At 42.9% G+C, this 26,650-nt stretch overlaps 1 protein-coding gene across 1 annotated transcript in view; it reads left to right on the forward strand.

Moving 5' to 3' along the window:
- The window catches only part of USP19 (ubiquitin specific peptidase 19), a 3,461,697-nt gene that overhangs the window by 203,514 nt on the left and 3,231,533 nt on the right, over positions 1–26,650 (forward strand). The gene's annotated exons all lie outside the window — the stretch shown is intronic.

The raw sequence follows: 26,650 nt of genomic DNA on the forward strand, positions 1-26,650 counted from the left end.
ACAAAGACCAGATGATCAGCTTTAATAATCGGCTCAATTACTGGTATCATTCTAGGGGGATCCAATGTCTGCCTGCTTGGGATGACATGCTGGACAAGCCACGCTGCTTCGCAAGTGACGGCTTGCACCTGTCACCACTGGGCTTCCGGATATTGGCTAAGACTCTTGCCACCCCCATCTTGCCTTTTTTAGGCAAGGCTCAAAACCCACCTCCTTAGAAAACAAAAATGGAAAAAAATTAAGGGTAATGCTGCTCAATGCCAGAAGTCTAAATCTCAAGATGCATGCTCTCGAAGCACTCCTCAGTGTGGAGAACATCGATGTCTGCGCAGTAACTGAAACCTGGTTCAAGGCTCCTGAGAGCACCCCAGCGCTACCAGGCTTTACCTTGTATCATGCTTTTCGGCCCCAAAACCCGGGCCGAACCGCAAAGGGAGGGGGAGTGTCCATAGTCATCAAGGATACCCACACCTCCAGGTTAGTGGCAACTCATGAAGCATCGGAGACCATCCAGGTGCAACTAACCGTAGGCAAAACTGCTATAAAACTGGTTGCATGTTACAGACCACCCTCCCAATCTCAAGAACCCCATTTAGCCTTCCTGAAGACATTGGAAGATATGAATGTCTCACCAAATACCATCATATTGGGAGACTTCAACTACCCTAACATAGACTGGGTGCACTATTCTAGCCCTAACACCCTAGCCCAAAGGTTCCTGGAATTCATAAACTCAAATACAATGGAACAGCTAGTCACCTCTCCCACAAGGGGAGATAATGTAGTAGACCTGATCATCACAAACATGAGGACAAAATGCTCCACACCGGAAGTATGCCCCTCACTAGTGAGATCTGACCACAAATTAATCACCCTGGATATACATATTCCACCTCCAACCCCAGCACAAAAGACTACAGTGAAAACTGTTTCAAAAGCCGACTTTACATTTCTTAAGACTGAGATGGTATCATTTAAGCCCACTGGGCCAATGGAAACCACATCCCACAATGCTGAATCCTTCACAAATGCTTTCTACAGACATCTCCAAGAATGCATGGATCGTGCAATCCCAAATAAAACCAAGACCCTCTCCACCAAGGGAAAGAGTCCTGTCTGGTGGACCCCAGCCATAAACAAATTGTATAACAAAAGAAGGAAGCTACTGCAAGGCAGAGCAAAATCCCATAAAGGGAAGGCATCTCTGAGCACTAGTAGAAAGCTACGTTCTCTCATAAAAACATCCAAGGCCAACTTTGAGAGAAAAATCGCCAAGGACACTAAAGATACCCACAAGGCATTCTTCAGTTATGTTAGAAACCTGGGCGGAAACCCTGAGATATGCTCAGAGTTAGTGCACAATGACAAAAAATTCACCGAACACAAAGATATTGCCAACATTCTGGCAGACAGGTTCAATGCAAATTTCTCCCCTCCCTCACCCCCAAAAGAAGAAATACTTATCCCAGCTGAATGAAACCTCCCTGTCATCTCAGATGTCCAGGTGAGAGCCGCCCTGAGCAAAGCAAAAAAACACAGCATCAATGGGACCGGATGGTATCCCCGGTTGCGTGATACGTGAACTCCAAGAGGAGCTAAACCCGCATATAAAAATGCTATTTAACCTTAGCCTTACTACAGGATATGTACCTGAACACTGGCGTACAGCAACAGTTGTCCCACTCCACAAAGGAGGCTCCGCTACAGACCCTGGGAACCACCGCCCCATAAGCTTAACCAGCCTGGTCTGCAAAGCTATGGAAAGAATCATTATGGAACTCATAAACAGCGACATTGGGGACCTACAGACACTTGATCCCACCCAGTTCGGCTTTGTAAAGGGTAGATCCTGCCTTTTGAACCTGGTTGACTTTTTCGAAACGGTCACTAGAGCCATTGATGTGGGCAAAGCAGTCCATACAGCCTACCTGGACTTGGCTAAAGCCTTCAACACAATGCCCCACTCAGACATAATAGACAAGCTCAACAGCTTAAATGTAAATCCATATGTCACAAGATGGGTTGCAAACTGGCTAAAGAACAGTACCCATAAAGTCAAAATTGCGGGAGCTATGTCAGACTCAAAGCCAGTCACAGGTGGTGTCCCACAGGGCTCTGTCCTGGGACCCCGCTTGTTCGGCATTTACTTCTCAGATGTGAAAGCAAACATGGGAGGGTTGTGGCTGACAAAGTTCACAGATGACTGCAAGCTAGGCGCCATAGTCGGTACACCAGCTGACACATACATCCTACAGAAAGGCCTCCCCGAAACGGACAACTGGTGCTGGAATCATGGCCTTAAACTGAATGCCAAGAAATGTATAGTCATCCCCTTTGGGAAAATCAAAGTACCCACAAATTATCACATGGACAGTAACCCACTGAGTATGGAAAAAGTAATCAGAGACCTGGGGACCCAAGTCGATAGTGACCTCTCATTTGACACCCACGTTGCCAAAGTGGTTAGAAAGACTTTCTACCTTGCCCACCTTATCATGAAGGGGTTCACATCCAGATCAAAGGAGGTCATTGTACCCCTATACTCCTCCCTTATCAGACCCATGATTGAGTACAATGCCCCATTTGGTATGTACCTCACCCTTCACTTACAACAGCTGGAGAGACCCCAGAAGTACCTGACCAAGAGGATCAAGGGTCTCCAACATATGTCATATGCTGCCAGGCTAAAGAAACTCCAGCTCTATTCAGTAGCATACTGCCTGTTCAGAGGTGATCTGTGCCTGGCGTACAAGGCCATGTCCAACCAAGAATTGATGGACATGCTCCACCTCAAAAAATCCAAATCCATTAGAACCACGAGAGCTAAAGATTTAAACCTCAGCACAAATATGAATAGGACATGCTGGAGGGACATATTCATAACTCAGAGGCTTCCCATACTCTGGAACAGAATCCCAGTTCATGTAAGGCAGAGCCCTCTTACTGACTCTCTTCAAGAGAGAAATCTTGACGAGTGGATGGGAGATCGTAGGTTTACCCCGGGGGTCATCCCTGTGTCACTACTAGACAAAGGCACAGTATTCTAAATCTATTCTGTACACTCGAGTACCACTACATGGGGTGGCGCCACATCACTAGGGCTAGGCATTATTAATGCCCCAGGGCAGATAGCCTAGTACTAAACTATGAAACTATATATAGATATATATATATATATATATATATATATATATATATATATATATATGTGTGTGTGTGTATGTATATATATGTAATGTATATGTGTATATATATATGTATATGTGTATATATATATATATATATATACATATATATATATATATATATATATATATATATATGTAGGGGGAGCCTCCATTGAGTGCATTTTCAGGCTAAGGCTCGTAGTGTTAAGCAGCATGACTTTCAGTTAGCTATTTGATAGATTTTTTTTTTTTATGTTGGAAGATTTGTCTTTGGGATATAGCCTAAAAAAGGCACAATGGGGGAGGAAAGAGCCTTGGCCAGGGTCCGGAATCCCAGTGGTGATAGATGGAAGCCATCTCTGGCAAAGCATTGAGGCCTGTCAACCATGTCATCCTAGGCAGACAGATACTGGATCCCCTTTGAAAGACACTAGAAACTAAGCCAATTGTTATCAATTATTTTTTGTTGGTATTGCGTTATCATTCTTGCTGAAGGTAGGATGCTGCTTAGGGCTAGGGTCATACATGCCCTGGAACACATACTCTGAGTCTCAATCAGGTCTCTCTTCAGATCGTCCAGGGAGGTGCGTTTCAAGTTATTCACACCAACATGGACAATGACAGAGTTATACTTGTACCTGTTGTGACGTGACTAAAGTGCATGTGTGATGTGGTGAATTTTGGCACCTGACAGACAACTGATTGTGACGTTCTCCTTGTCGAGCCTGGTGTGGGGAACATCAGTGTGTCTCACATAATGACTAGTATGTTTGGTTTATTGTTGTGCCTTATGGGCTGCGTTGGTTTATTGTTATGCTTTATCGGCTGTGTTTATGAGACACTGGTGTGCTGTGTGTGATGTGTTTGGTGTGTTGTGTGTGGAATGTTTGTGAGTGCGTTTTGAAGGTCTCTGCTGTTTAGGTTAGCTTTTATTGAGGACCTCTGCATAGATTGGGTGTGTGTTGTGCTTGTGTGTTATGTTGGTGATGGGGTGTTTGTGCTGGCAATCTCCTCTTTCTCAGGAGTACTGACATTGACTGTGGCATTTATTTTGCCTGCCTGTGTGTGTGTGTGTGTGTGTGTGTGTGTGTGTGTGTGTGTGTGTGTGTGTGTGTGTGTGTGTGTGTGTATAATGTGTACCAGAATAGCTATTTCCATTTTTTCTTTTGCAAAAGGTAAGGAGGGCAGAAAGGGCCAAGCTGTCTTTTCTATTCTTTACTTGCTCAAGGCAATATTGACTATTTTTTTAACAAAAAGCATTTTTATTAAATTATCACTTATGATATAGGAATCGTACATTTATATAAATGAAAACAAACCATATTGACACAGTTCCAGCTGCAAGTATTTCACATCACAGACCGTATTGGCACAATTTTAGTTGCAGACATTATGCATTACTTATAATCTACACAGTCATTGTCAAATATTGCGTAGCTCATTCAAATCTTGCCTTTGTTTAAACCTCATTCCTCCTCTTGTATTGTATGTATTGTTCCCACAGTTCCCATTTTTTCCTGTGTAATTTGCTGTTGCTCTTTTCTAAAGCTCCCGATTCAAGCTGTTTTATCTCCGTTATTATATTCACTACTTCTAGTACAGTTGGGGTAGACTTTGATTTCCATTTTCTAGTAATTGCTTTTTCGGCAGCTACCATAATTAGACTCCGCAAGGTCTTCCTGTGACTACGCAATTCCAATTCTGTATCATAGCTCAGAAAAATAATCTCCCTAGTTAGACCAATTTGCTCACCTAGTATCTCTGGAGTAGTCTGCAGGGAATCTTTAAAATCCACCAGCTCATTACACACCCAAAAAATGTGTTCCCAATTACCTCCCTATTCCCCATCACACTTCCAACATTTACTGTCTACCTGAGGAAAAATTCTCTGGACTCTTCTTGGTGTATAAAAATATGTAAATATTTCCAAGCAAAAATCCTAAATCTTCTAGATTTTGTTGGATATTTGGGAGACAAATGTATATCCCCCATTGTTTCTTTGTGAATTGCTTTTTCAGTCTCTCTTCCCAAACCTTTTTAACCTCCTCTGACTGGTTCTTTTAGTTATCATACAGTGTATGCTCTACTAATTATTCCTTTTTAATGGCAGCTTCTGTTCTAGATTCTGCTAATAACTCTAGCAGTGCTGGTCTTTTGTTTAGGATCCCTAATTCTTTCTCTTCATCTGTACTCCAAGTCCTTGGTAGGAAGGCAATCTGTAACCTGAAGTCCAAGTAAATTCTTGGCATTTTCCCATTCTATTACCTTTCCCGCTCTAGTTATTTGCTCCCAATACCTTGGTTCCATTGCCAGTGTTCTCCAATAAATTCCAGCCCCCCCTTGGCCTTTTGTTTATATCCCTAATTGTGGTCATCCCTATCGTCATAATCTCCTTTCTCCCTTCCCATGTTTGCTTAGTTTGTACAATACTTTCTGCTTCTTTTGAATATAATATTCTGTACAATTACTGTTGTTCTTCAAGGTTTGCATCCAAAATCCAAGTCTATCCTTGTTTCTTGAGCTTCCTCCCTATTTCATCATCATTCCTTTCCACTTTGAATTATAGGTTTCTGCTTGTGCTTACATATAGGAGCCTTAACTGTGTAGCTCTGAAATACCCCTTCAAATCATGCAATCCCAGTCTGCCTTGTTGTATTGGAAGAATCGGCGTATCTCACTTGGCTCTTGCTGTTTTCCCCTCCCAGATAAAGATGTCCTTCAAGGATGCATCTGCAGTCATCACATATGGGTTGTCCTGCCTCAGGCAGCCCTTCGGTCGGCCAGATTCCAAAGTCTGGGTCCGGCGTCGGCTGATGTCGCATTTTCCCCGACGTCAGAGCGCCTGGGGTATAAAAGCATCCGCCAACGCCATCTTCCTCGGTCTTTCTTGCCGCGTGGTGCCCAAAGCAGAAGCAGTTCGCAAGTGCCGGTCGGCCAGCTCCTGTAATTCAGCTACCGAAGACTTCAAAAAGCTAAGTACCCCGTTGGGGACTCTTTCTTGCCTCAGCCGATGTCAGATAAAGTTAATAATTGTTTGACTTGTGGGAAACAAATACCTCATAAGGATTTCCACTCTTACTGCCTCCCCGGCCTAGGCCCAGACCACGACGTCTCGGCCTGTTCTGCCTGTGCTTCCTTCAACCGACGCACTCTTAGACGTCGGGCGGAGTTTGCAGAGGAATTTTTTGGGGCTAGTTTTTCGTATAAGATGCCGTCGGAGACTCCGAATTCTCATTTAGTTAAGAAACGGAAGGACAAGGACCGACACACGAGGACCGCGGTTTTGGCTGAAACCACGGCCAGGCCTACCGCGAGTGTCTCGGTCTCGGCTGAAACCGAGTCCTTGGTACTTCCAATTACTGAAACCGCTCAACCGACTACCTCGGTCCCGGAGGCCCCGGCCGAATCTGTTATTGAATTGCCAACAGAAACTGGTGTCCTGGAACCTTCCGACACCATTCCTTTAGACAAATCTACACCAGCACGTGGTGCAGCCAGGCCTCCTGCATCCATGTCCATTAAGGCATTCTCCAGGGCTAAATCAGCTAAACTTTCAAAAGCTTTGCCTCCCAAGGTTATCCCTCAGGGACCCTCTACTGGTTCACAGATTCTAAGCTTAGCAGAGGATCTTATCTCCTTAATTAGGGGCTCTCAACCTCATCCGGACAGGGGCTCTCAACCTCCTCCAGACAAAAGGCCCAGGGTTGAGCCCCCTGATCCCCACTCCTCAGATGAGGCCTCTGATGGCTCTACTCTCTCGGACCACCAGGAGGAGGCTTATTCGGCCTACGAGGATTCTGATGCAGAGGAATCCATTCCCTCCTCCTCCCCTCCAGAAGAGTTTTCCTTTGGGGAGACACTACACACCATGAGAGAGCATTTCCGATGGCAGGGCTAGGAATTCTATGATTCCAGGAAAAGATTAAGGACCTTTTTACATTTGCCTCAGCATAGGCCTTTAGCTATTCCTCCTGTTTTGAATGTCATTGATGATGTGTACTCTGACTCTAGCACAACCCCTGATTCTCTTCCTCTGGCTCCTGCCAAACCCGATAGGTACTACAGGGTCCTGGACTTGCATCTTTACCTTTACAAGGCCCACTCTGCAGATCCAGAAACAATTTCCCAGGGCCCTAAAGGGGTTGCATCTGCCACTGCTAAAAATCCTCTCCCCTCTGAAAGGGAGTCCAGAGCTTTAGAGAGATGGGGCAAAAAAGTGTATACTTCTGCTACTCTTTCTATGAGGGCATTAAATTGTCAATTCCATATGATACAGTACCAAGAGTATTTGTTAGAAGAATTGAATAAAAAGCTGTCTTCACCTGACCCCCTAGACCGCAAGTCACTTCAGGATCTGGTACATAACTCTCAACAGGTTAGCAACCATTTGTTGCAGTGTGGTTATGATGCATTGGAAGCTTCATGTAGGTCAGCTATGACTGGCGCAGTCATTCGTAGGCATGCTTGGCTGATGGGACAATCTCTGCCAGACCATGTTAAAGCAAAGCTGATGGATGCTCCACTGGAAAAGCAAAAGTTATTTGGCTCCATGACTCGGGAGGTCCTAAAGAAATTTGAAGAAAAAGCAAAATCAGTGCAAACAGTCAATGATTTTCTCCAAGTACAACCACCAAGATTCAGCAGGAATTGGCCTTCCAAGAATTGGTCCTTTCCAGACACAGAGAGGTTTCAGAGAGGCAAGAACAGGCGTGCCAGAGGTAGAGGGCAAGCTAGAGGCTCCTACAGAGGACGTCAATGGCAGCCTCCCAACCAGAGAGGTAATGCAGGACCTTCAACTGTTGCACAAGGACAGGCTCAATGACTTTACTTTGACACCGCCAACCAGGGCTCAATTGGAAGCACCTTTGGGCGGAAAGCTTTCTTTATTTTCAGAAAATTGGCACAGTATTACAAGGGACAAATGGACACTACAAATAATAGACAAAGGATACAGGTTTCATTTCCACACATTACCAAAAAGAAAGGGCATGCCAGACCTGCCACTGAATCAAAGGGCAGAGGCTTTGAAACAAATTGCCAGCTTAATGCAAATGAAAGCTATAGAAAAAGTTCCTCTCTCAGAACAAGGCCAAGGATTTTATTCCAGACTATTCCTTGTTCCAAGAAAAGAAAAACAATGGAGGCCTATTCTCGACTTGTCCGCACTGAACACTTATCTCATTGTACCAAAGTTCAAAATGCTGACTCTACAGCAGCTCCTTCCCATGCTGGGCAAGGGGTCTTGGCTGGTAACTCTAGACCTCAAGGAGGCATACCTGCATGTCCCTATCAGACAAAGTTGCAGAAGACACCTCAGATTTCTTGCAGGGTCAGAGCATTATCAATTCTCAGCACTGCCCTTTGGCTTATCTACTGTGCCCAGAGTATTCACGAAATGCCTGGCATCAGTAATTGCACACTGCAGACTTCAGGGGATGCAAATATACCCATATCTGGACGACTGCCTTATACAAGCGGACAGCCAACAAACTTTGGTAAAACACTTGAATTATGCCATTCACTTACTTCAGGCCTTGGGATATACAGTCAACTTTCACAAATCAAGACTTTTTCTATCCCAAAGAATAACCTTTCTGGGTGCAGATCTAGATGCAACCACCCAAATGGCCTTCCTCACAGAAGAAAAACAAAGTCAACTACCAGATTACTTCAAAAATCTGACAAGGCAAACCCAGCTGACTGCAAGGAAAATCCTGCAAGCCCTGGGTTACATGGCTTCTTGCATACTTCTGATTCCGCAAGCAAGACTACATATGAGGAAACTACAATGGTACCTAAGGAGTTTATGGACACAGCACAGTCACAGCCTGGAAACTCTGATACCACTCATTCCATGCCTTCAAAAGGAATTTCTGTGGTGGGCTCAAGCAAGCCAGTCAAACAGGGGTCTGCCTTTCAGCAAACCAATAGCCAGCCAAACCATTACAACAGACGCTTCAGACCACGGATGGGGAGCACACATGGAGGGAAGATGCATTCAAGGTCTATGGTCACAAAAAGAGCTACGCATGCACATAAATGAAAAGGGAAATGCTGGCAGTGATACATGCAGTCGAAGCCTTCAAACCCTTTCTGCATCATGGCCATCTGTTAATAAGGACAGACAACACCACGGTTATGTGGTACATAAACAAGCAAGGAGGCACCCATTCCTATCCTCTTTGCAGGCTGGCAATGAACCTATGGGAACTTTCCTTGAAACTCAATATACAGCTACAATCCCAGTTTGTGCCAGGGAAAGACAATATACTGGCGGACAGCTTAAGCAGAAATATCATGGATGCACACGAATGGATGCTGCACCCAGACATCTTTCTACAGATAACACAATCATGGGGGAGACCGGACTTAGATCTTTTTGCCTTCCCCCACAATCATCAACTGAAGAAATTCTGCTCAAGGACATACCACCCACAAGCACGGAAAGTGGACGCCCTCTCTTTCAGCTGGAGAACTCTAACAGTGTATGCATTTCCACCTCTCCCATTAATGACCAAGGTTTTACTGAAGATCAGGACAGAGCAGCCAAAGGTGATCCTGATAGCTCCGGACTGGCCAGGGCAGCACTGGTACCCACTATATTAAAGAGCATGTCACGTACAAAACCATGGCCTCTTCCTCTATGGCCACTCCTACTGACACAGCACAATTACAAAACTCTGCATCCCAACCTGAAAACCTTGCAACTAACAGCCTGGAAAATACCTTGACTCCTCCTCAGGACAAGCTATCCCAGAGAGTGAAAGATATTATTATGGAAGCTCGCCGGCCTTCCACGAGAAAGGCGTATTCAGCAAAATGGAAAAGATTTCACATTTGGAACACCACAAGGGGCCTAGATGCGACAGTGATGAGCATGGCACATATCCTGGAATACTTGGCAGAAATGTTCCACAATGGTCTGTCTTACTCTTCCATTAAAATTCATGCTTCAGCAATTTCAGCAGAGTACAATACTGATCCGCCTGTCTTCTCTCATCCTCTCCTAAGACAGTTTGTAAGAGGAATCAAAAACATCAATCCTCCAAGGAAACCACCTCTACCTACTTGGGACCTTAACTTTATGTTGGAAAAACTAACACTGCCTCCCTTTGAACCAGCAGCATCTGCAGAACTACAGTTCCTGTCTTGGAAGACTGCTTTCCTTCTGGCCATAACCTCAGCAAGAAGAGTATCTGAGTTCCAGGCTCTTATGGCAATACAGCCTTTTCTTATTTTTCATCAGGACAGAGTTTCACTGAGAAACAATCCTACATTTATGCCAAAGGTGGTATCCAGGGTTTCATTAAATCAAGCTATTCATTTACCTACCTTCTTTCCAAATCCACAAAACAAAGGGGAGAAACTTCTGCACACTCTGGACATACACAGACAGTTGCGCTACTACTTGGACAGAACTAAAGGCTACAGAAAAACTGACCAGCTGTTGGTAGCATATGCTGCTGGTACACAAGGAAAAGCAATTTCCAAACAGACAATTTCAAAATGGATAGGAAATTGCATTCGTTTTTGCTACTCCTTTCATGGAAAAACTGTGCCAGCTAACATTAGACCTCATTCCACGAGAGCCACAGCCACCTCCACAGCCTTCTTAAGAGGGGTGGCTACCAAGGATATTTTAGAAGCTGCTACATGGAGCTCCGTGCATACATTTGCCAAGCATTACAATTTACCTTTATATTCCAGATCCAAAGCAGGCTTTGCTACGGCAGTCCTGCAGGGTATCTTAGCTACACCATCCTTTACTTAGTTCCTCCACCCTCAGATTGGCTATGGTATTCTACCCATATGTGATGACCGCAGATGCATTCTTGAAGGACATAGTACAGTTTTGTACCTACCATAAATGTAGATGTCCGATAGGTATGCATCTGCAGTCAGGTTTACCCTCCCTCCTTCCCCTCTGTGGTATTACTTGGGTACTTACCCCTCTAATAGCTAGCTGGGGGGATCTATTATGGTGTATTTGTTTTTATATTATTGTGCATGGTTGGATTTTTAAATGCATCTCTCCAAATTTAGCCTTCCTTAGAGGGCACCTGGCATCTGGGGCAAGAAAAACTGAGGAAGATGGCGTCGGCGGATGCTTTTATACCCCAGGCGCTCTGACGTTGAGGAAAATGCGACATCAGCCGACGCCAGACCCAGACTTTGGAATCCGGCCGACCGAAGGGCTGCCTGAGGTAGGACAACCCATATGTGATGACTGCAGATGCATACCTATCGGACATCTACATTTATGGTAGGTACAAAACTGTACTTTCTTCAGCTCTTTAATTGCTATCCACACTTCTCCTCTGGTTGATAAAAATATGCCTGACCTGTGTATTAAGACTAAAGGGACTAAAATCATTTTAACTGCTTGTATCTTACTATCCATATAATGGATCGTGGTTGCAGTAGAATTTATTTCATATTGGTATCTGCTGCAGTCTGATATCCATGCAAGTTGTGTAGCTCTGTTTGTGCATATCTTTAGGTTGATACTCTTGCACACTGTGATGCACACCTTTGTCTTGGCTAAAACAAGATATTTGCATGTGTCATCTTCAATTTGTTTATCTCCAGCATGCAGCCCTAGAGCTGCTGTGAATCTTGAAAAAATAAATAGCCTGCTGGGGAAAGAAGTTTTCATATGTTTTTTTTTTTCTTCTGTTTCAGTGATATTGTGTGTAAATGAAGTTTAGTAGGGAAACTTGCTGGTTCCTAGGATATGCCTTTTTCAAGTCTGAAGAGCCATTGTGAGTGCGAGCAACAAATCACATATGAAGGTTGTCATTCTAAGTGCCTTTGTGTGATTAGAGTTTCACTTATTATATCGTTTAATTTGTGTGTGTGTGTTAAAAAAAAAAAAAAAAAAAAAAACAGGAGGGAAGAAATTAAGCGCAGGCATGATAATTGTCATTGCGTATTAAGAAAGGCTTTTCTCCAAGGAGGTACATAAAGAACACCAGGATAAGGAAGCTGAGGAAGAGATGACATTCAGGGAAAAAAAAGCTAGGGGAAAGAAAGCTAGCTTAGCAATATTTTTTTATTCCTGAGATCATCCTATTCACTGAGTTGGTTACCTGGTACTTGGTAGTTGCATCTGATATTTTAATTGGGTGCCTGTTTAATGTCTTTGGCGGCAGCTGTGCTTATAGCTCCTAGAATGTCTGCATGGGCCAAGTACTATGAAGTAGGTACATTGGATATGCCATTCATTAGAACAGTAAACTGCCAAGTACAGTCCATTTTGCATTTTCAAAAGAAAAGAATCTGCCCTCCGTTTTTAGCAATTATTTTGGAACACAGCTCAAATGTGCAGGAGGAACATTAGAATTTGAGACATCTTTCCAACACCTTATAGACCACTGTCCCTGGAATGGGCACCTATCAGTGTGGACCCCCTCCCACCTTTGGAAGAGTCTGGCCCACACATGCATCTTATTCAGGACCTTAAAAATTTAGAGGAGAGACTTTTCTGCAGTGACATGGGGTGATGCAGTGGTATTTGGTGCCTCCTCTCTTAGATCTCATTAAACAAAAGAAGATCCTCACCAGGACCTTGGACACAAGTTCTTCCTTGGAAGAGGAGGAGCACTTGGCCTACATATCTCTGATGTCGCCCTCAGATATAACTTGTATGATAATGATTTTGTCTTCTTGGATTCTCTAGGATGATTCACATGACACTAGTCTACTGGTAAACATTTCAGATGGGAGAAAAAAGGAGAAATATCCAACAGAATACCAAAAAAAAAGTTTGATCTTTTGGGTCTGCGGGAACACAAGTGTTCACTTTTCCTTTCAGTTTTCAGAGCTTTTGAAGACACTTTTCTAGCAGTGTCCCTGCAGCAGTTTCTCAGCCCCCTTGCTCGTAAGAAACCAGACTGGTTTTGTAGAGTCCAACAAATGTGCAAGCATTTCCATAAGAAAAACAAGTGGTGGGCCCTGTTGTAATTTATTTCAGAAGCACCAGAAAGTGGCAAGTTAGTTACAAGTCTTAACACACTATGACATGATAAGAAAAGTAGGGCCTTAAAGAATTTTGGTAAAAAGAAGTGTGCATGTCACCCGGTTTCAGCATTGGGAGTGATTGCTCAACTCCTGGGAAAATGTCAAGGAGAGATTCTGGAGCACATAACCAGCATATATGCAGAAGTACAAGAATGCTTTTTCAAGTCTTAGACCTTGAAATGTGCTCCGTCATCACAAAGGATTGGAATGCATCTGATGAAATGCCATTTTAGTACTGTTTATGCATTTTATAGAGCTTGTTTCTGTTGAGTTGGTCATTAGGCAATTTCCAGGCTTGGGGAGCAGGTATTTAGGGGGTGGGTTTGGAACAGTGGTTAAAGTCTTTAACTAATAAATACAAGGAATGGAGTTTGATTGTATTATTGGGATATTTGCTAGGCTTAAAATGACCCTTCAGGTCAGTTAGCGTAGTATTGACCGATGAGTCTGTTATTATCTACGAGTCTGTTATCCAGGGATGTCAGAGGAGAATTAACACTAATTGGATAATGATTTCTTGTTTGGCAAGTCCTCACAAGGCGCATTCAAGAAACTTCAGTGAAAGGAGCAAATTTGTGCAGATTTTGAAATAGTCCTCCCCCCCAACCAAGACCATAAGATGTATCCTTCCAAGGTCTGGCCCTTTCTTCAGACAGTTGCCCAAAATCCAGCAGGGAAAAAGTAAGAAGTGCAGAGAAGCATGGGGGGGGGGGGGGGGGGCTTGAACTAAGCAAGGAGTGATCTTTCTCTGAGCAGTTTAATGAAAGGCTTTTAAAAAATATCTAAGACATAAGACATAAGCCTACACATACATTAATAAAAAAAAGAAGACAAGCCATGTTAATATCTTTTCCATTTACACACACATTATTCATTGCATTTTCTTTCTTTATAACATCTGTCATTCAAGTCCAACATTATATAAATCATTCAGTTCCTGCTTTCCCATAAACCTCACTCCTCCTGCTCCTAAAAATTATTCTGCAAGTATCGTTCCCACAAATTCCATTGTTATGTAGTTTGCTCTTTCCCTTTTCCAGAAATCCGTCTTCGAGTTCTTTTATCTCTTACAATATTCAGTGCTTCAAATGCAGTTGGTTTGGGGTTTGATTTGCATTTTCTAGTAATTGCTTTTTTGGTAGGCAGCAGACTTGAACACAGTAAGGCCTTACTTTATCTATATAATTTAGATTCTGTGTGCCAGCTCAAAAGAATTTATTTAAAGTCATGTGCCCTCCGATATTTCTGACAGAGGACTCTGTAGGGAATTTTTAAAGTTTGCCAAATCATCACAAGTGCAATGTTTTCTTTGAGGGTGTTGATGGAGAAGTGTAGAGAAGGTCAGAAGGAGTTGCATTGTGTCTTTGCGGACTTGGAGAAAGCATATAACAGGGTGTCTAGAGAGGAGATGTGGTATTATATGAGGAAGTCGGGAGTGGCAGAGAAGTATGTAATAGTGGTACAGGTTATGTACGAGAGTAGTATGACAGTGATGAGATCTGCGGTAGGAGTGACGGATGCGTTCAAGGTGGAGGTGGGATTACATCAAGGATCAGTTCTGAGCAGTTTCTTATTTGCAATGGTGATGGACAGATTGATAGATTAGATCAGACAGGAGTCCTTGTGGACTTTGATGTTTGCAGATGACATTGTGCTCTGTAGTGAGAGTAGGGAACAGGTTGAGGAGACTCTGAAGAGGTGGAGGTATGCTCTAGAGAGGAGAGGAATGAAGGTCTGCAGGGCTAAGATGGAATGTGTGTGTGTGTGTGTGTGTGTGTGTGTGTGTGTGTGTGTGTGAATGAGAGGAAGGCTAGAGGAATGGTGAGGATGCAGGGAGTAGAACTGGCAAAGGTGGATGAGTTTAAATACTTAGGATCAACAGTTCAGAGTAATGGTGAGTGTGGAAGAGAGGTGAAGAAAAGAGTACAGGCAGGATGGAGAAGAGTGTCATCACTGATTTGTGACAGACTTGTACCAGAAAGAGGGAAAAGGAAGGTCTGCAAGAGGGTAGTGAGACCAGCTATATTGTATGGTTTGGAGACTGTGGCATTGATGAAAAGACATGAATCAGAGCTGGAGGTGGCAGAGTTAAAGATGTTAAGAATTGCATTGGGTGTGACGAGGATGGACAGGATTAGGAATCAGTATATTAGAGGGTCAGCTCAAGTTGGGTGGTTTGGAGACAGAGAAGTGAGATTGCATCGGTTTGGATGTGTACTGAGTGGGGATACTGGGTATATATTGGGAGAAGGATGCTAAGGATGGAACTGCCAGGTGAGCAGAAAAGAGAAAGGCCTAAGATGAGGTTTATGAATGTGGTGAGAGAGGACATGCAGCTGGTTGGTACGACAGAGCAAGATGCAGAGGACAGGAATAAATGGAAACAGATGATCCGCTGTGGCGACCTCTAATTGGAACAGAACAAGATGCAGAGGACAGGAAGAAATGGAAACAGATGATCCGCTGTGGCGACTTCTAATCGGAACAGCCGAAAGAAGATCACAGTTCCAAAAAATATATTCCCAGTTACCACTTTCTAACCCATTACACCTTCTTTGAAGGCTTCATGGGGTATAAGAATACCTATGTAAACGCTTCCAAGCAAAAATGCTAAATCTTTTGAGCTTACTCGCATATGTGGGAGCCATATGTATGTCCTTCCATTGTTCCCATGCAAATTTCTTTTCTAGTTTCTGTTCCCAATCTTTTCTAACCTAATCTGATTCTTATAGATGTTCTTTATTCCCACTGCCTTAGTGGCATTTTGGGTTATCTGCCAAGGTAACCCTGTACTGGCCAGCTTTCAGAAGCTAAGACTGCCCTCCCTTTTTCTTCCCGTGAGGGCAAATTGGATGAGCATACTGTGTGAGGGAAGCCTTCATCTGTGACAGGGAGCTGATTCTTCAGTCTTTTTTTGTTATTCAGAGAAGAAAGTCCTCTTCTTTACAGGACCCAGCACTGATTTTTTTTCATCTTACTGCTCGTCAGCCTCATTTGGGGATTCCCATTCCTCTTATTTTATTGTTACATTTGTTATTCTTTCTGTTTTTGTTTGTTTAAAAAAATATATTTTAATTTATTTTTGCCAGTAGTTACAGTAATTCCTATGGGAATTCATGCTTATAGCAATGTTTGCCTTTATCTTTGAAAAATTTTTTTTTTTTTTTTTTTTGCTGTTTCTGATGAAACTTTTCACTATTTCCATCACAAGTGCAGCGTGTATATGTATTGTTATACATTAGGGGGGGCTGTCTTTAGTGTTGTTTTTCTTTGTTTTCATCTTTTGTCAGGAAAATATTTCAGAACTTGGATTTTCTTTGGCATTTATGCATTATTTACTATATGCGTGACTGTTTTTAACATTGGCTCATGATTTTACTGTGATTGAAGTTAATTGAATGTACTGTGGTGATTTTACTTTTTCTGACAAAGTATAGTTTAAATTTTTATTAACATTTTTGGCAATTTTGTGTGTTTAAAATGTGTGGAGCTAATTTTTAACACTGGTTTGACACATTGTTTGCTTTGATTGGATTTTGTGTACTGGAAATTCTTTAACTTCTGTTAGTTGAAAAAATTCTGAACACATTACAGACAGTTTTTCTAATAGCAGCGTAGCACCTTTTGATAGAGTTTAGCTGTGTGGAACTTGTGTACTACTAGAAACCTTAATTGCTTATTGTGATACATTATCCAGTCATGTAAGCTAATTATTCTGGCTGGTGTTCTATCCCCTGACTTGATGGAACCTAACTCTGGTATCCCCTCATCAGATCTGGTTGCACCTAAAAATCAAAAACAAAATAAAAAATATGTCTTGGCGTACAGTTAGTGATTCTGTTGGGGTCACTGCTTGGCCTACCTTCAGCTTACCTTTTGCCCCATTTCCCTTTATGGAATGGGAGTAAGACACATTCACCTGGCCTATTCCAGTACCTGGCCAGGTATGGGAGAACCAAACCCTTTAGGTATAGGAGTAATTCAGGGTTAGAGACCCCCTCCCTTACACAGCACTCTGTCCACAGATATTTTGTCTACTAGTGAAGTTCATAAGAAAAAAAAAAAAAAGAAGCATCATTCAGCTGATAATCGGATTATAGCTGTTTAAAAGGCTGATATGGTTTCCTTGGCTAAGAGTTTTAAGCAGACTACTAATTCTGGTTGTTGTATTCCCATACATGGCTAGAGTGCTAGTTTTCCTAGAGACCTTTCTGTTTCAGAGAATGAAGAGGAATCTAATGAGTGATTTCCTAGCTGACACTCAGAGTCCAGTCACTTTTGATTCTTCAGAAGGTGAACCTGAGCTTAAGTCCAAACAAGTGTTCACTTTTCTTCTGATGATTGCTATATTTAGTGATATTTTTGCTTGTGAGCAGTCAGGAATTACTGCAGAGCTAGATGGGGTATTTGACCTTATGGAGTATGAGAAACCCAATTCTGTGACTATTCTCTTATGAGCCTTGGAAGATGTTTATAAGTCTATCTGCAGGGCACCAACATCTATTCCAGCAGTCCCTAAATAACTCTAGAAAATATTGGGTCTTCTCAGGTATGACATGTTGTCTTCTCATTTTACTGCTAACCCAGCTGCCTGTTCAGATAAAAAGTCCATGGCTGCTCTTAATCCAAAGCCCCATGATAAAGAGGGAAAATGGTTAAGTCTTCAGGGAAAAGGATGTTGCTTCCTAGTAATCTAGCCTTTAGAATATTCAGTTATCAGGGCTGCATGCGGAAATTTATTTTACAATGTGCATGCAATTTGGATGATTTTGCTGCATCCTTACCTGCAGAGCTAAAGTTTTATATGAATGAAATGTTTTAATTTGACTCCGGTTTCGAAATGTGCTTTTGAGAGGTGTGCTTGAATGTGCAGATACAGTCCTGAAAAATGTTTCTTCTGTTGTATAATGACTTTATGCTTCGTTATGTAATCATAACTTCTCTGACGATTTAAAAGCAGAAATTTTGAATGCACCTTTCAGTTTTGAGCTGCTGTTTGAGATTCTGTTTAACAGAGCGCCCAGACAATGGGATGATAGAGGCAAATTAATTCATGGGATAATCTAGGATGTTTTGTGTACCAGAGTTCTCCTCAAATAAAAATCTGAGCCAAACAAAAGTCTGGGATCCAAAAAGAAATGGCAAGAGAGTAATTCTTCAGAACCAAATGAGGGGCTTTCTTTGCGAAAAAGGATCAACCTCACCAAAGGAACGACTCTGCCAGTCAGAGAGGCCCCCCCCTCCTCCTCCCAGGCTCACTTTCACCCCTGCAGTTTTGCCACAAATAGCCTCAGATAAATGGGTTCTGAGGCCTATTTGGCGAGGGTACACTTGGTACGGGGTAGAAAAGCCTCCCCCCTTTCAGGAGAGTTCCTCACACTAACCAGACCAGACAGAGCTATTTCTTCTCTGCTTCATCACGTGGTAGAAGCATGGGTCATAGAACCACTGCCTGTGGTACACAAAGGCAAAGGATTTTACTACAGAATCTTTTTGGTACCAAAAAAGGAGCACTCATGGAGACCCATCCTAGATTTACCCTTTCTAAAATCATTTGATTCCAGTAGTTTAAAGGAAAAAAAATAAAATTCTTTGTACTGTAGCTGAAGTTTGAACTTTTTTGGCCAAACAGCTGCAGGATTCTTTCCAGCCAGTGCTTTCTCTCCACCTTTTCTGGTTGATTTTCTTTCAGGTTTTCTAAACCTCTTCTTTGCAGTCACCCAGACAATGTACTTAACTTACTATCCAGTAAGTAAATTTTACCAAGAGTGACAATATGTCTGGCTCACTTTTCTCAGTTTGTTTTCAGTGTGTAGCTAGTTTGGAAGTCTCTGGCTTTCTGTTATTATTGAGAGTATGTTTGAGTCCACATCAGGGAAGGTTGCAGATGCTTCCTCAATCACCACTCCACTTCTTGAAGAGTCTCTGTTTATGGGCAGGATGGGAAACGAGCTTACACCTTGGGCATGTCTGCTCAGAGGACATTGAACTATCTTATTTACGTGATTCCCTTCCAAAGGACATAGCTAAGTAGCCATTGAACACTTTGAGGAAGCCGGACATTCCCAAGTCTAGGAAGCAGGTTGAATCTCAGGTGGCTACAATGTTTACAGTTTCTAACATCCCCATGAGACTGATTTGACAACACAGATAATGGGAGTGGCAAGAGCAGCTGGAGTAGGTATAGCTGTGAGATGTCAAGCCAGGCTTCTTCTGTATACTGTTTTATGGAGAGCCTTAAGGTGTCCTTCGTCAGTACCCTTACAACACATCCTTATTGTTTGCACCAAAAGTTAGGGAAACTTTAGAAAAATGAGCAGGAATCCAAGATGCTGTCTGTCCTTGTGTAATGATCGGAGACCTCTTAAAGATCGTACGACAGAAGTCAGAATGGTTTTCAAAGGCGATCTGATTTAGGAAACCTAAGTGTCCACCTTTTGACTCTTCTTGTAGTGGTGGCCATGTTAAAGGAAGCCCCTTAACTCATTCACTCCAGTACAGCTCTTTTGTGTGTGTGCCTTTAACTCCTAGTGGGTGTGGCTTGAGCCTTTAAAAAATGAAGTTATCACCTTACAGTTTTAACAAGTACTGGTTGACAGAGGTCAGATACCAGTACAATTGTGTTTGCCGTCATGTGCTCTACAAGATAAAATATTCTGATACCTATGTAGCATGGAATTATTCATTCAAATATAAACAAGCAATATTTGACACCTAGAGACACAGTAGGAGGTAACTGCAGAAACGCCAGGAGGCCCACTCAGCTGTAATGAGTTAAATGGATTCTGCCATAGAAGGCATGGTGGAAAAGTAACCTTGGCATCCATTAAAGGTTGCCCAGTTACTTCTCTCGAGATAGCTGGGGCCCAATTATCTCTTCACTCAAATGTGTGGATAGCCATCACACTAGATAAGAGGGTGAGGAGAGTAATATTTGAGGATACACAATTCCCTTTTTATCAATCCCAAAACAATAGTCTCCCTGGCCTAGACATGACCAATCCCACCAGTATAAGGCAGTAAAAAGGTAGGATGTTCTTCGTGTTTCACTGTTGCAGTCATTACATTTGGGTGATCTCTGCTGGCAGGTTGCCCTCAGTCAGCCTGAAAAACAAAGTCTTGGGTCCTGTGTCAGTTGCTGTCTCCTCTTCCATGATGTCAGGTAGTCAGGGGTGTAAAACATGCAGCTGACGCCATTTTATTCAGTCTTTCTTGCCGTGCGGTGCCCGAAGCAGAAGCAGTTCGCAAGTGCCAGTCGGCCGACTCCTGAAAATTTCGGTATTCGAGTTTCAGAACTGAAGTCTTCAAACTAAAGCTAAGTACCCTGTTGGCTTTTTCTTGCTCCTTATCGATGTCAGTAAAAGTTAATAATTGCATTACTTGTGGGAAGCAAATACCTCATAAGGATTTTCATTTGTACTGTATTGCTTGCCTAGGCCCTGATCACAATGTGCCTTACTGTCGGTTTTGTGCTAGATTTAACCAATGCACTATTAAACCTCTGTATATTTTTGCTTCTAAATATTTTGGTTCAAGATTTAATTATCCTGAAATGTCGTCGGTTAGCAATCAGATTACCGGAGTTCATAAAAAACGCAAAGAAAAAGACAGAGACAGACCGTCGAGGTCCAAAACCAACAACGAAGCTTCTCCTAAGCCGGTTCACCGGTACTCAGTGAGGCACTTTCGCAGCCCCTGATACCCGCTACTTTTGAGTCGCAAGCCTCTACCGAGACCCATTCGGAGTCCGGTATGCCGCGATATTCTCAGAGTATTGAACCCGCAGATGTCTCTCCCTTGGGTGGGTCCGGAGCCGCTGAGCAGTCACCGGCTACTGAGGGTGTTTTCAGGCCTTAACATTTTTATATTAAACCGATGCCAGCAACACAAACAAGGTCAAAAACATCTTCTATGTCTAAAAAAAAGACGCATGAGCCACGTGCTCAGGCCCCTATGACTAAAAAAACAGATGATCAAAATGGCTGAGGATTTAATTACCTTGATCAGAGGTTCCCAACCCCCCCCCCCCCCCCTGCTAAGAGGCCTAGGCAAGGCACTGATTATGAATCTTCAGATCAGGTTTCCATGTTTTCTGATTCCTCTTCTGATCAGGAATTTTCTATTCCACCCTGTGAGGATTCTGATGCAGAGGAATCCATCCCATCTGCATCTCCTCCTGAGGATTACTCTTTTGGAGAGACTTTGCATACTTTAAGGGACTATATTTTCACTGGGAGAGTCGGGACTTCTCTGAATCAAAAAAGAGACTTAGAGATTTCCTTCTTCTTCCTCCGTATTTGGCAATATCTCCTGTGTTAGACATTGTTGATGATGTGTTTTCGGAATTGAGCATGGCTCCGGATTCCCTGCCTCCAGCTCCTAGTAAGCCAGACAGATATTACAGGGTTCCTGACTCCCACAAATTTCTTTTCAGAAATCCTGCTGCTGATCCTGACACTATTTCTCAGGGTCCCAAGGGTGTAAAGGCCTCTACAGCCAAAAATCCTACCCCTTCTGATAGAGATTCCAGGGCGCTGGATAGATGGGGAAAGAAAGTTTATACGTCTGCAACCTTGGCAATCATGGCCCTAAACTGCCAGTTTCATATGCTTAAATATCAACAGCATGTTATGGGCTTACTGAAACAGAAAATGATATTGATTTCCAATTGTGTGGAAAACAGAGTTACAGGAATTATTGCATTCAGCAGAACAGGTTGGAAAGCGTACTTTTCAATGTGGTTTTGATTCCTTGGATGCCTCTTGTAGGGCCGCCATTACTGGATCTGTGATGAGAAGGCATGCCTGTCTCAAGGAGCAAAGTCTGCCTGATCATGTTAAAGCTAAGTTGTTGGATGCCCCTTTGCAGCATGATACTCTGTTTGGTAATAAGGCAGAAGAGGTTTTAAAGAAAATGGAAGACAAAGCTAAATCTATGCAAATTGTAAAAGATTTCTTGCAACTGCAGCCACCCAGGTTCAGTAGGCACTGGCTTACTAAAAATTGGTCCTTTCCTGTGTCCAACAGAGCCACTCCGGGCAAATCCAGGCGCTCAAAAGGCTCCAGATACCAGTCACAGGGTTCTTACAGGTCAAAGTAATGGGGTGCTCTACCTCCAAATCTGGAGGAAACAAAGCACAACCCTACAGTAGTAAGCAGTCTCAGTGACTTTCGTCTGCCATCACCAAGACTTGTTTTTTGGCAGCCCTCTTGGGGGGAAAACTAGCACTTCATGCTCAAAATTGGCAGTTAATTACCCAGGACAAGTGAGTATCAAACATAGTATTCCAGGGGTACAGATTTCATTTCCATACTTTGCCAGCTCCAAACGGATGGTCGGATCTGCCACAAAACCAGTGGGCAGAGGCCCAGAAACAAGTCATGTCCTTCATGGATATGGGGGCTATTCAGCCAGTGCCAGAAAAGGAAGAAGGACAAGGTTTTTATTCAAGACTTTTCCTGGTATCCAGAAAAGACCATTCATGGCGTCCAATACTGGACTTATTGATTCTGAACACATTGCTGGACATTCCAAAATTCAAAATGCTGACTTTACAACAGCTACTGCCTATGCTAGGCAGGAATGCTTGGTTAGTAACTCTAGACTTGAGGCATACCTGCATATCCCAATAAGGGAATCATGCAGAAGATACCTCTGCTTCAAAGCAGGATTTTTGCATTACCAATTCTCCGCACTGCCCTTTGGCTTATCTACTGTGCCCAGGGTCTTTACAAAGTGCCCAGCACCAGTAATTGCATTCTGCAGACAAAGACGCATTCAAATTTACCCTTATCTGGATGATTGTCTCATTCAGGCAGAGGACAAGGACACTCTTCAACATCTGGCTTTTGTAAAAAGGCTTCTAGCATGCCCTAGGGTACACCATAAACAAAACAAAATCACAACTGGTACCCTCTCAAATAATTACATTCCTGGGTGCAGGCTTGACTACAACTGCCCAGATGGCTTACCTTAATGCCAGACAAACAAAGGCACCTCACAACATACTTCAAACAAATGGCAACAAAAACCCAGTTATCTGCAAGACAAATTCTGCAGGCTTTGGGGTTCATGGCATCCTGCATCCTACTAATTCCATATGCGAGACTGCATATGAGGAAACTTCAATGGTACCTAAAAGGTTTATGGAGTCAACATTGTCACAGCCTGGAAACAATGATTCCTCTCATTCCCTGCCTACAACAGGAGTTTCTTTGGTGGGCAGAGACGTGTCATCAGAACAAGGGGCTGTCATACACTCTACCCCCTGCCACCCAAACCCTAACTACAAACACATCCGACTATGCTTGGGGGGCCCATCTGGCAGGGAGATGCATTCAGGGCAAATGGAGCCCAAACCAAATGCATCTGCATATCAACCAGAAAGAGATGCTAGCTGTTCAGAATGTCCTTGACAGCCTTACTTCATCCAAGACAACTACTGATAAAGACGGACAACACCACAGTTATATGTTACATAAACAAGCAGGGGGGGTACACATTCCTACCCCCTTTGCAGACTAGCCATGGCTTTGTGGAACACAGCCTTGACTTACCAAATACATCTTTGAGCTCAATTCCTGCCAGGAAAGCAAAATACTCTGGCAGACGACCTAAGCAGAAATCTTATGGACCCACACAAATGGAAACTGGATCCACAAATCTTCAGCATGTTAACACAGAAATGGGGGAGCCCAGACATAGATCTATTTGCCTCTCCAAAATTATCAGTTGGACAAAATCTGCACAAGAACTCATCACAAAAAAGCATGGAAAGTGGATACTCTATCCTTCAGCTGGAAAAGCCTATCAGTCTATGCCTTTCCCCCTCTGCCTCTACTCTCCAGGGTCTTACTAAAAGTCAGACACGAAAAACCAAAAATGATCCTAATTGCTTTGGACTGGCCTCGCCAGCACTGGTTCCCGCTTCTAAGGAATGTGTCTCACCTCCTTCCATGGTACTTGCCTCATATACCTCATCTACTGTCTCAGCAGAACTGTCAAATTCTGCACACTCCGCTCCAAACTCTGAATCTTGCAGCATGGCTAATCAACTAATTATTTAAACAACACCTCTCAGTAAATCTGTGATGGATGTCATTTTGGAAGCCAGAAGGCCTAGTACTAGAAAATCTTATGCTGATAAATGGAAGAGATTCTGTGCTTGGAACCAAGCACAAGGAATAGACACAACAAAGCCCAATATTCCTCAGATTTTACAATATTTGACTGAGATGCTTGACAAGGGTCTATCTTTTTCTTTAATAAAAATCCATGCCTCTGCCATGTCAGCCCATTACAACACAGAGCCTCCCCTATTTTCTCATCCACTGCTTAAAACAGTATCTTAGAGGGGCCAAAAATGTAAGGCCACCCAGAAGAGAACCAGCTCCTACATGGGACCTCAGTTTTTTGCTGGAAAAACTCACCCTGCCTCCTTTTGAATCAGCAGCTACTGCGGATATAAAATTTCTATCTTGGAAAACAGCTTTCCTTTTGGCAGTCACTTCAGCAAGAAGGGTTTCAGAACTACAGACTCTCATGGCTGTGGAGCCTTTTATTATATTTTACCCGGACAGGGTGTCCCTCAGGACCAGTCCTTCTTTTATGCTTAAGGTGGTATCCAGTGTGGCTCTTAACCAGACCATTCACCTGCCAACATTTTACCCAAATTTGCAGAACAAGGGGGAGCGGATTCTGCATTCATTGGATGTACACAGACAACTAAGATACTACTTAAATAGGTCCAAATTTCTAAGAAAGTCTGAGCAACTATTGGTAGCATTTGCTGCAGGGTCAGAGGGGAAGGCTATATCAAAGCAGACTATTTCTAAATGGATAAGCCACTGTATTTGTTTATGCTATTTGCACTTTGGTAAACAGGTGCCCAAGGGGAACGGATCACATTCCACCAGGGCTGCCTCTACTTCAGCTGCTTTTCTTAGAGGGGTCCCAACCAAAGACATTCTAGAAGCTGCTATTTGGAGCTCTGTTTTTACCTTCACAAAGCATTATCATTTACCTCTCTTCTCCAAATCCAGGGTGGGCTTTGCCACTGCAGTCCTGCAGGGCTTTATAGCCGCTCCTAATGCTGTTTAGCTCCATCTTCCCATCCATAGCTTTGGGATTCTACCCAAATGTAGTGACTGCAACAGTGAAACACGAAGAACATTGTACAGTTGTGTACACTTACCATAAATGTAGATGTTCGAGAGTATTCACTGTTGCAGTCCAGGTTACCCACCCGCCATCCCCTTTTCTGTACCTTTGCTTTCCTTCACTATACTCAAAAGTCTTTGTGGTGTATTTGCTTTTAGTTGAAGGTAAAGTTTGTTTCTAAAAGTGCAATTATATATTTACTGTTTATTTATATATATATATATATTTGCTTCCCATTTGGGGGCACCTGACATCTGGGGCAAGACCAAACTGAATAAAATGGCATCTGCTGCATGTTTTATACCTCTGACGACCTGACGTCATGGAAGAGGAGTCAGCAACCAATGCAAGACCCAGGACTTTGTTATTCAGGCCGACTGAGGGCAACCTGCCAGCAGATTACCCAAATGTAATGACTGCAACAGTGAATACACTCTAACATCTACTTTTATGGTAAGTGTACACAACTGTACTTTACTCTTCTCCTTCATCCAAGAAGTTCCACCAGACCATAGGCGATCCAGGGTCTATCCCAGATTATTTTTATAGTCCCAAAGAAAACGTAGAGCCTCAGGCCTGTCTTAAATGCAATTTTTTAAATTAATGCTTAAAAAGACCCAGTTCTGAATGGTCACAGTGCAGAGCCATTCTGTTAGCTTTGCAGGTCATTGACTGGATGTGCTTGATAGAACCTCAAGAAGCTTAGGCTTCAGCAGATACCTTCACTTCCAACTGTAATCCAGTCACTGCCACTTCCATGCCTCACCCCTTGGTCTCAATACAGCTCTCCCTAGGTGTCTGTTAAATGCGTAGTAGTAGTAGTCTTATCCTGTCTGTAACTCGAAGGGATTTTTTATACCTAGACAGTTGACTCATAGCTGCTACTACAAAGAAGTCCCTTGTAGCTGCCAGGCAGTACTTGCTTCAGTAGTGCCTCATCCTTAAGGTTTTTTTTTTTTTTTTTTTTTTTTTTTTTAATCGTTTAAAATTAGTTTACCAGGGCAGGTCACTGATTTTTCTCAAACATGGAAAAATCTCAACTTCATCCATCTTGGACATTGTTTTTTTATAAATTACTATCTGGACACAGTCATATATAATAGCTACCAGACAAAAGGCTTCTATCCATAAAGACAACAGTAGCCACTCTGTTGTACCATGATGCCTCACTCCCCAGTTTATCTAGTACTGAAAGTTCTTGGATTGATGGAATGTGTTCCATCTTCCTTATCCCTCATACATAGCTTTACTTAACAGTCCACTACAGTACCCTCATCTATAAAACACTATAAACATCCCAGTTT

Source organism: Protopterus annectens, chromosome 7.part1, assembly GCF_019279795.1.
Source record: "Protopterus annectens isolate FY-2018-M chromosome 7.part1, PAN1.0, whole genome shotgun sequence".
NCBI lineage: Eukaryota > Metazoa > Chordata > Ceratodontiformes > Protopteridae > Protopterus > Protopterus annectens.